The sequence below is a fragment of the Rhincodon typus genome, chromosome 29 (assembly GCF_021869965.1).
Source record: "Rhincodon typus isolate 14 chromosome 29, sRhiTyp1.1, whole genome shotgun sequence".
Classification (NCBI taxonomy): domain Eukaryota; kingdom Metazoa; phylum Chordata; class Chondrichthyes; order Orectolobiformes; family Rhincodontidae; genus Rhincodon; species Rhincodon typus.
The window spans coordinates 2,798,706-2,807,992 of record NC_063360.1 but is presented as its reverse complement, the minus strand read 5'-3'; the positions used below and the strand labels follow the sequence as shown (position 1 = coordinate 2,807,992).

The following is a 9,287-nucleotide window of genomic DNA, read 5'->3' as shown; positions in this document are numbered from 1 at the left end:
ATTGTGCCCCAAGCTTTCTGATCTAAAAGTTGGGCATACTGTCGATTCTGGACAGGTCTGCTTGTACGAACAAAGCAAATTAGCACTGGACCCTTCACAAGGGTCTTTGTTATTTGCTAAATGTGAAAGCTCTCTTCCCACAGAGTGACTGCTTGCCAGCACAAGATCCCACACCTGTGAGCTTTAACAGCAACTGCTGATAACCAGGTTTACGAAGGATACGATATAAATTGTTGTGTTTGATCCACATGAATCGAACCACTCCATGTGACAGGATTGGCGTGAGGGAGCACTCTTCCTCTTTCTCCATCAGAATAGACATGAAGTGTTCAATTTCTGACATCTCCACATCTCCCCGATAATTCCGGCAAATCAGGACCTGATAAACAAAAGAAATAGTTATTTTGTATATATGATGTACAATTCTTTAAAGAAGCAGGGTGATTAAATTATGAGAATAATTATGTGCAACAGGGCAGCTTCACAAGTGAACACTCAGTGTCAACCAGTGAGATGGAATTTGCGTATTTCCAAAACCTAAAGCTAACACGAGTAACTTTCAAGTCAAGTGCAGTACAGCCAAATGTAGATCTAAGTCCCGCCACCCAGGTCCAACTTCAGATAGGCATCATATACAACAAAGACCACAGCATCCATTCTGTGACTTATAAATAAGAGTGCCAAAGTATGGGCAACCTTACATAGAATTTACAACACAACAGTCCATTCAGTCCAATTAGCCTACAGTATTGCAAACGATTCTCCTCCTATTCCAATTACCTCTGCTAATCCTTCCCGTGTCTCTTTACTACCTTCCAAATGTATACATCAAAGCTCCCCTTAAGTGCATCGTTGCTATCTGCTTCAAGACCTCGGTGGCACCAAGTTTCACGTTCTCACCTTACTCACTGTGAAGAAGGTCCTCCGTTAATGGCCATCATGTTTATTCCAGAGTCTCTGTAATCCATTTTACACAGTCAATAAAAAAGCAGAGTTCTTACGCCTCCAACCAAAATAAACCACCTTGCACATTGCTGAAGAAGTTTCATTTGTCACTGATCCACCCAATGTGCAAATCTGTCCACAGTTTATTATATTTTGGCGCAGATCCCACATGACATCTACACTCCCACCACTCCTAAATTTTAGTGTTAAAGTAAATGGAGAACAGAGGAGTGATTTAAAAATTTACTTAAAATTTCCCAATGGGAGGTAATGGCCTAATGGCCTAATGGTATTATCACTGGTCTGTTAATCCAGAGATCCAGGTAATGTTCTGAGGGCCCAGGTTTGAATCCCGCCATGACAGATGGTGGAATCTGAATTCAATAAATATCTGGAATTAAGAGTCTAATGATAACCAATCCATTGTTGATTGTTGGAAAAGCCCACCTGGTTCACTAATCAAGGAAACTGCCATCCTTACCTGGTCTGGTCGACATGTGACTCCAGACGCACAGAAATGTGGTTGACTCTTACGGATAATAAATGCTGGCCCAGCCAGTGATGGCCTCATCCCATGAATGAATAAAGGAAAAAAAAACTAAACATTGCTCTCAGAAAATGGCAACACTGGGCCTGAACAGGCTGGTCTCACAAATAACTTGTAGCCATGAGATGGTTAAAGACAGGGTATAGATTTGCCACTCTACTATGGACCAGGAATACCTCATTTTGATCTTTCTGCTGAAATACTTGCTCTAACTGTATTCAGAATAGGAAAGTAAAAAGCCAGGCCGGTGAGGAAAAGCCAGGCTAAGAAAAGCAAAACAAAAATACAAGGCAAACAATTTTTAGAACAATTTAATTAGTGGTAAATAGAACTATACAAACAAGCAATCAGCAGATCATTTCCTGCTAAACCACTAGTAATTATATCCTAACCTCAACTACATAATCTCATCTAGGTACATCACAATTCAAGGAACACAAACAGTCATTACAAAGTATTGCAGATTCACATTATTCCCTTATTTCAAAAGAGGCTCAAAATGTAAATTCTGTTTTTACTTAATCCAGGGGAGCAGTTGGAGCAGAAGAAAATGTTTAACACACATTCAATAGTTTTATAGTGCCAGGCTTTATAGTTCCTCATGTCACTAACAGCTGTAGGAAGCCAATGACAGTCAAGGAGTTCTGGCCTGCTAAAACACATCCATTGCCAAAACAAAGGATTACGCAAAGCAATAAATTTTACTAAATTTAGCTAGAAAATAATCTGATCTGATCTGGTTACAAGGACCTTTTGCAGGTTGTAGAAGGATAACAGAGTCTAGATTACATTACAACTATGACAATTCAGTTTTCTATTGATGCTAATATAATGAAATGTTACAAGGCACTTGAGTGTTATTGGGAAAAAAAAAATCAATAAAGGTGACGATATTAAAGCAATTCATCAAAAGCTAAATTTTTCTTTTAAAAAGTGCGTTTTAAAAAAATTAGCTTTTCAGGAAAAGAGAAGCTTGAGAGTTTAGTGCTAAGGTAGATGAAGGCACTTAAAAATTATGGTATAGTACTGGAGAAAAACGTAGGGCTAGAATTAGCATTAGGCAGAAATCTGGAGAGTGTAGGCTGTAGGATGTTACTGGGCACTGGTTGGCCATCCCTAATTTCCCTTAAACTGAACGGCTTGTTAGGTGACTTCAGAGAGCAGTTAAGAGTCAACCATTGCTGTCGGCCTGGAGTTACAGGTAAGATCAGGTAAGGATGGCAGACTTCCTTCCCTAAAAGACACTAGTGAACGAGATGGGTTTTCAAGCCAAGAGATGATAATGGTGACAATTACTAATCCCGTAGGATCTGAATCCACATTTCCAAGGCATTAACCTGAGCTTCTGGATTGCTAGTCCAGTTACATTACCATAATGCCACTATCTCCCCTCAATGCTTAATGAAACAATAGATATAGAACAGCAGTTACGAACAGGAACTTGATTTGATCTCCTATCTGACATCTCACCCCCTTTCTACTGAGGAAACCCTCAGGCTCCTTTTAGTTCCCCCTTAGCCATAACAAATCTCGTAATTCAGTGCAGACCTGAGATTAATCCAAGATTTTCACAGTCTATAGGTTTCAGTATCATATTGCAAGTTTACCATGTTTAATATTTGTACATCCGGTCCAGACAAGGGATACTATACATTTCTGCACATTTGCACGCACCAGCTAGAGAAGTGAGGTTGCCTTTACAGCAGAACAAACAGTAAAGTATTAAGAATGCTGGAAATCTAAAGTAATACTTGCAGAAAATGCTGAGAATACTCAGCATCTGCAGAGAGAGAACAAATTTCAGGTCAATGACCCTTTGACGACATCTGTGCAGAGTACATCAGTCCACTGAACTTTTCAGCATTTTCTGTTGTAGTTAAGGCCAAAGAGCTCTAATGGAGAGGTTTAAAACCATTCATGATTGAGTTGGAGAGGACACAGATTTGTGATTGGAAAAGCAGAAATGACAAGAACACATTCACAATTAGGATTTGGAACTTGCTACACAATAGGGAGAAGAATACAGATCCAATGGTAGCCTTCAAAAGGGAACTGGATAAATGTTTGGAGGAGGGAAAATTGCAGCACTACGGGAAAGCAACCGAGGGAAATAGGACTAACCAGACTGCTTCTTGAAAGAGTTAGTACTGACTTGATGGATCAAAGGATGTTAGTCTCTCTTGTACTATCCTGTTTCTGTGAGAATCTGGATCACTCAAAGATTCTTAGAACATGAAACTTACAATGGCACGTTTTAAATAAAAGAAATTATATCCAAGGTTTCAATGACTAAACCATCTTATCCACTCTTTGACCAGAAAAAGAAATACCTTTACACCACCCTTTATTTGAAAGCACTAAATGAGTGAAGGGTCAACAGTCTTTACAAATATGTGCAACTGTAAGCAGTCTATATGAAACAAGTTTGCCAAGATCAGATTCCACAAGGCAACAATGATTCCATATGGATCATGATCTGGGGAGCATAGCAGTCGGCAATTACTCAAAACTGGGGAAGTGACAGTATGACGTTACATGTAGCAAGGAAGCTGAACAGTATGTCAAGCTCAATGCACACTGTTTCCCACAACAATATCTCTTTGGCCTGAGGGATATTATTTATTGCTGTACTGTGAAAGTACACCCAGGATAAGCTATGCACAGGACCGAAACTTACTCGTCACAAATCCCTCAGGTTAGCAGAATGCATCTTGTCATATCTTAATTGTAATTGCACTTACTGAGCTAGCCAACCCCACTTTTAATCTGCAACCATATCTTTGGTGGCTAGGGATCATGTTAAGTGAATCCCAAGCATGAATTTCCATGTTCTATTGTCTGAACAAAAAGAAAAGAAAACTAAAGTGGGAAGAACATTAATCACAAACTGCAACCAAATACTTTTACCATTTTTGTAAGTTAGGAACAGTGACCCCAACTTATGGGCAGCAAAATCACATAAACAAAGAAATAACCAAATCATCTGTGGATTTGTTTTGCAAAGGTGTTGGATGAAGGGATAAATGTATAACACAAAGGAGTCTGCTAGATGGATTTAATCAGATCACTTTTGCATTAAGCATAAGAAGAGTATGCATTTAATATAACTAAACCAAACTACTACTTAGAATCACACTCCAAATTTAAACACAAGACATGCTGAAACTCGACACACAATGGTACAGGATGAGTTGTCCTCAATCTACAATAGGCACAATGACTCACCTTCAAGACTTTTTATTGCACGTCATCTGCAAAATATGTTGAAATGTTCAAGATTTTACTCAGTTACTGTGCTTTGTTCCCACGTCTTTGAGTTACTATACTTACGCGGCTAACTTTACAGCAGTCAAACTTTCCAAGTCAACAATAATTCAACTAGTCACTCACGAGACCAAAGCCTAATAATATTTTTCTTGTTTAATTCAGTAGCTTACAGGACTGCCAAGCATAAAGCCAGACTTTAATTAAAATAATAAGCTTGAATTTTATATGTATTTAACAGGGGAAACCCAATGCAAAAATTCTAGTACTAAAGGGAGCGCTATGCTATTGAAGGTGCTGTCTTTCAATCAAGGTATTAACCAGAGGTCTTACTTGACTGCTTAGTTAGATATAAAATACCATTGTTGAAGCTGGGGATTCTCCCCAGTATCCATCCCTCAATTTACATCTCAAAAAAGATTACCTGTCATTACCAAAATGCTATTTGTGGGAGCTTGCTCTGCACATATTGGTTGCAATGGTCCCTATATAACAAACTGACTATACCTCGAAAGAACTTAAATGCCCATAAAGCAGTTTGAGACATTCAAATTTGTGAAAACATGCTTTATAAATGTAAATCATTCTCACACAAACCATTCTATCCTGTCTGCCTATTTACGGATTGCAGTCACCTGTAAATGCTTCAATTAGATAATTTTTACCACCTTGGATAGGACGCGGCATCATATTTCTTGCTGATCCTTAATTTCCCTCAGTAAGAAATAGAGAACTGCCTTATTGGACGCCTGAAGTCCTTGGGTATAAGTGCAGCCAGTGTTAGGAACGGATTTCTAGGACTTTGACAATGAAGGGACATCAAAATGGTTCCAAATCAGGATGGTGGACACTTGAAGGGGGAACTTGTAGGTCGTGTCCTTGTCTTAAGTGGTTGAAGTCAGGGATTCAGAAGACTTTGTTGGAAGAGCCTGGGTGAGTTGCTACAGTGATGGTGCATACCACTGAAACACAGTAACAGCAGTAAGAATATTGAAGACGGTGGATGAGGTGCTAGTCAAGCGAGATGCTTTGTCCTGGATGGTGTCAAGCTTGAGTGGAGGTGCACGCATCCAGCCAAGTGGAAAGAATCACATATCTGCCTTCTACCTTGTAAATGCTGACAAAGATTGGGGAAGCAGGAGTTGAGTTACTTGTTGCAGAACTGCCAGCACATTGACAATGAGAGATTCAATAATGATAATGCCACTTAACATCAAGGGATGATAGTGGGATTCTCTCTTATCAGAGATGGCCATGTCCTGTCACTTTTGTCGCACAAATGTAATGGATTGAGTACCAACCAGTACTTACTGCATATATACAGGAGTATCTGACAAGCTCCAAGTGATAATGAACACTATTCATCTATGACTGCACATCTGCACTTCTAACCTTACGATAGAAAAGAGGAGCTGAAGACAGTTGGGCCTAGGACACTATTCTGGAGGTACTCCTGCAGCAAAACCTCAAAGCTAAAATTATTAAACATACGAACATCTGTTTAAGACAAAACAGATTTATTTAGGCACTGCTCACAATATCCTAAAGGATTCATTAATGTGCGACAGGAGATACGGCAATTACGATTTATAATATAGTTACAACTTTACAGCGAAGCCACTCTATCAACAACAATTAACACATCTGGAGATATCAGTCAGAGCACTACAACAAGAACATGTCATCCACTTGAGGAGGACTGAAGCTAAAAACATTTAATTCACCAGGGTTGATCCCTGCACAGACTCAACAATCTCTTCGTTCACGGATATCACATCAGGTAATTCATCAACTCGAGGTTTCTACCCGACCCTAAAGATAGTCATGCAAAGCTCAAAGCCCAGCCGAACTTCCAGCTTCTTTACTCCAGACATTTCCATCTCTTCAGCAGAAGAGGAGCCACAGCTGCTGGAGTGTGAACACAGGCCAGAGCCTCAGGAAGGATGCATTATTGAATCCTAGTAATGGTTACAACACAGCTGAGGCTAGTCAGCCTTCATCCAAGTCACTCAGATAATCCCACACTCGACCTTTGCATGGTTGCCTTAAGAAAAAATCTTGATAGGTAACCATTTTGAAAGTCATGAACCTGCTTCCACCTCAATCTTTTAGTGGTCAGAGAAAGCCCAATGCACACTCACTAGAATAATACCAGGGCTAAAGGATATAATTGTATTAAAGGCTACATGGCCACATTTAATAACATTCCAGGGTTATGCAATTAAGGTATGGCATTAAGGTGTCAAAGATGTTGAAAGGATTTAATGGGGTAGAAGTTATTTTCTCTGGAGCAGAACTTAAGAAGTAGCCATACCTTAAAACGAGAGCTAGGGTGATGATATTCATTTGTTTGGTGTAATACGGAGGGAGGGCTGCATTCCTAAAGGAGTCAACTTTCAGAAACTGTGCCATCTTGTTATCCAACTCTAGCTGCTCAAGGAGAATAAGAAAGATCACTGAGTGAAAATGTTTCCCTCAGTTGCTACCTGATCTGGAGATTTCTCACATTTCCAGTTTTATTATAAAAATCCAAAGGCACTATTTGGAGAACAGCAGAGAGCTCAGTATCTTGTCCACACAACCCTCTTAAAATCAGCAAAAGAGAGAACCAGTTAACTCTCATCCTCTTTCTCAACAAAACAGGACAACAAACGCTTTCACAGTGCTGAGAACGGCTTTCTGTAAAGACTTAGATTTATACAACACAATTCACAAAATGAGACTGTAACAAAGCACCTCAAGAGCAGACAATGCATTTCAAAATGTCACTACTTTGTAATTGGGAAGCACAGCAGCATCATGACAATGATTAGATCATCTCTTTTAGTGATGTCAGTTGAGCAATTGTCCTCCTTATTTTCTTAAACACAGCACCACAGGAGGTTTAATATTCCCCAGAGCGGTCAGTTAAACATCTCACCCAACAACACACTTATACAGTCCAAGTTGTACAGCATTGAAACAGACGCTTCGGGCCAACTTGTCTATGCCAACCAGATATCCTAACTTATTCTAGTCCCATTTGCCAGTGTTTGGCCCATAATCCTCTGAACCCTTCCTATTCATATACCCATCCAGATTGTACCAGCCTCCATCACTTCTTCTGGCAGAAGAACACATATACGCACCATCCTCTGCGTGAAAAAGTTGCCCCTCAGGCCCCTTTAAATCTTTCCCCTCTCACCTTAAACCTACACCCTCTAGTCTTGGACTCCCACAACCCAGGGAAAAGACTTTGGCAATTCACACTATCGTGCCCCGCATGATTTATAAACCATTAAGGTATTCTGTCAGCCACCAACGCTCCAGGGAAAATCACCCCAGCCTATTCAGCCTCTCCCAATAGCTCAAACCCTCCAACCCCAGCAACATCCTTGTAAATCTTTTCTGTACTCTTTCAAGTTTAATAATATCTTTCCTATAGCCGGAAGGCCAGAACTGAACTCAGTATTCCAAAAGTGGCCAAACCAATGTCCTACAGCCGCAACACTCCTATACTCAATGCACTGACCAATAAAGGCAAGTGTACCAAATGCCTTTTTCACGACCATGTCTACCTACAACTTCACCTTCAAGGAATTATGAACCTGCACCGCTAAGTCTCTTTGTTCAGCAACAGTCCCAAGGACCTTACCATTAAGTGTATAAGCCCTACCCTGATTTGCTTTACAAAAATGCAACACCTCACATTTATCAAAATTAAATTCCAACTGCCACTCGTCAGCCCATTGTTCCATCTGATCCACTTGAAAGTGATCATCTCTACCTGCTTCAGTTCTAATCCTTGATCATCTTCTTTCCAGAAGAGATTCAGAATCAGTGAGGAGTGTTGTTTTTACAAGATGTCTCACAATAACTAGGAGTAGGCTATTCAGGCCCTTCAGTCTGTTCTGCAATTTAACATGATCATGGCTGATCTCATCTCTGCCTCAACTCCTCTTTCCTGCTTACTCCCCATAATCAGTCAACACTTTACTAATTTAAAAATCTGCCTGCCTATCTCCTCATTAAGTTTATTGAGTGACCCAGCATCCACCACACTCTGGGCAGTGAATGTCTGTGAATTCAGAAACAAAGACAGAAATTGCTGGAAAAGCTCAGCAAGTCTGGCAGCACCTGTGGAAAGAAATCAAAGTTAACATTTTGGGCCGAGTGACCCCTTCTCAATTTCTGATTTACAGCTCCCACAGTTTTATCGGTCTGTGAATTCACATTTGATTCGTATCTCATTAACTTAGGAGCAATATATTTTCCAAACAGTTACTTCACACAAACTCTGTTGTTAACAAGGTCGAACAATTTCATTAGACGTGGGTAATACATCACTGTTTTGCCATTACAACAACTGACAGCTCTGGCCCCTCAATCTAGGGAGGCAATATCCAACTTGGCCCCAGAGGTAACATTCCCCTCTGTCAGGAGAGGGAGGGCAACGTGCCCACCCTGACCCCTCCACCTAGGCAAGGGGCCAGGGATCATGTCCACCCTGACCCCTCCACCGGGAGGGTGGGAGGGCAACGTACTCACCCCA

General features: G+C 40.4%; 1 long non-coding RNA gene across 1 annotated transcript; it reads right to left on the bottom strand.

Moving 5' to 3' along the window:
• Positions 1 to 228: 228 nt before the first annotated feature.
• LOC125486465 lies at positions 229 to 4,989 on the bottom strand. The gene is made up of 3 exons (XR_007265123.1): positions 4,718 to 4,989; positions 901 to 957; positions 229 to 379 (listed from the first exon to the last, which is right to left on the bottom strand). It is a non-coding gene; the product is annotated as an uncharacterized LOC125486465 (long non-coding RNA).
• Between the last annotated feature and the right edge of the window lie 4,298 nt (positions 4,990 to 9,287).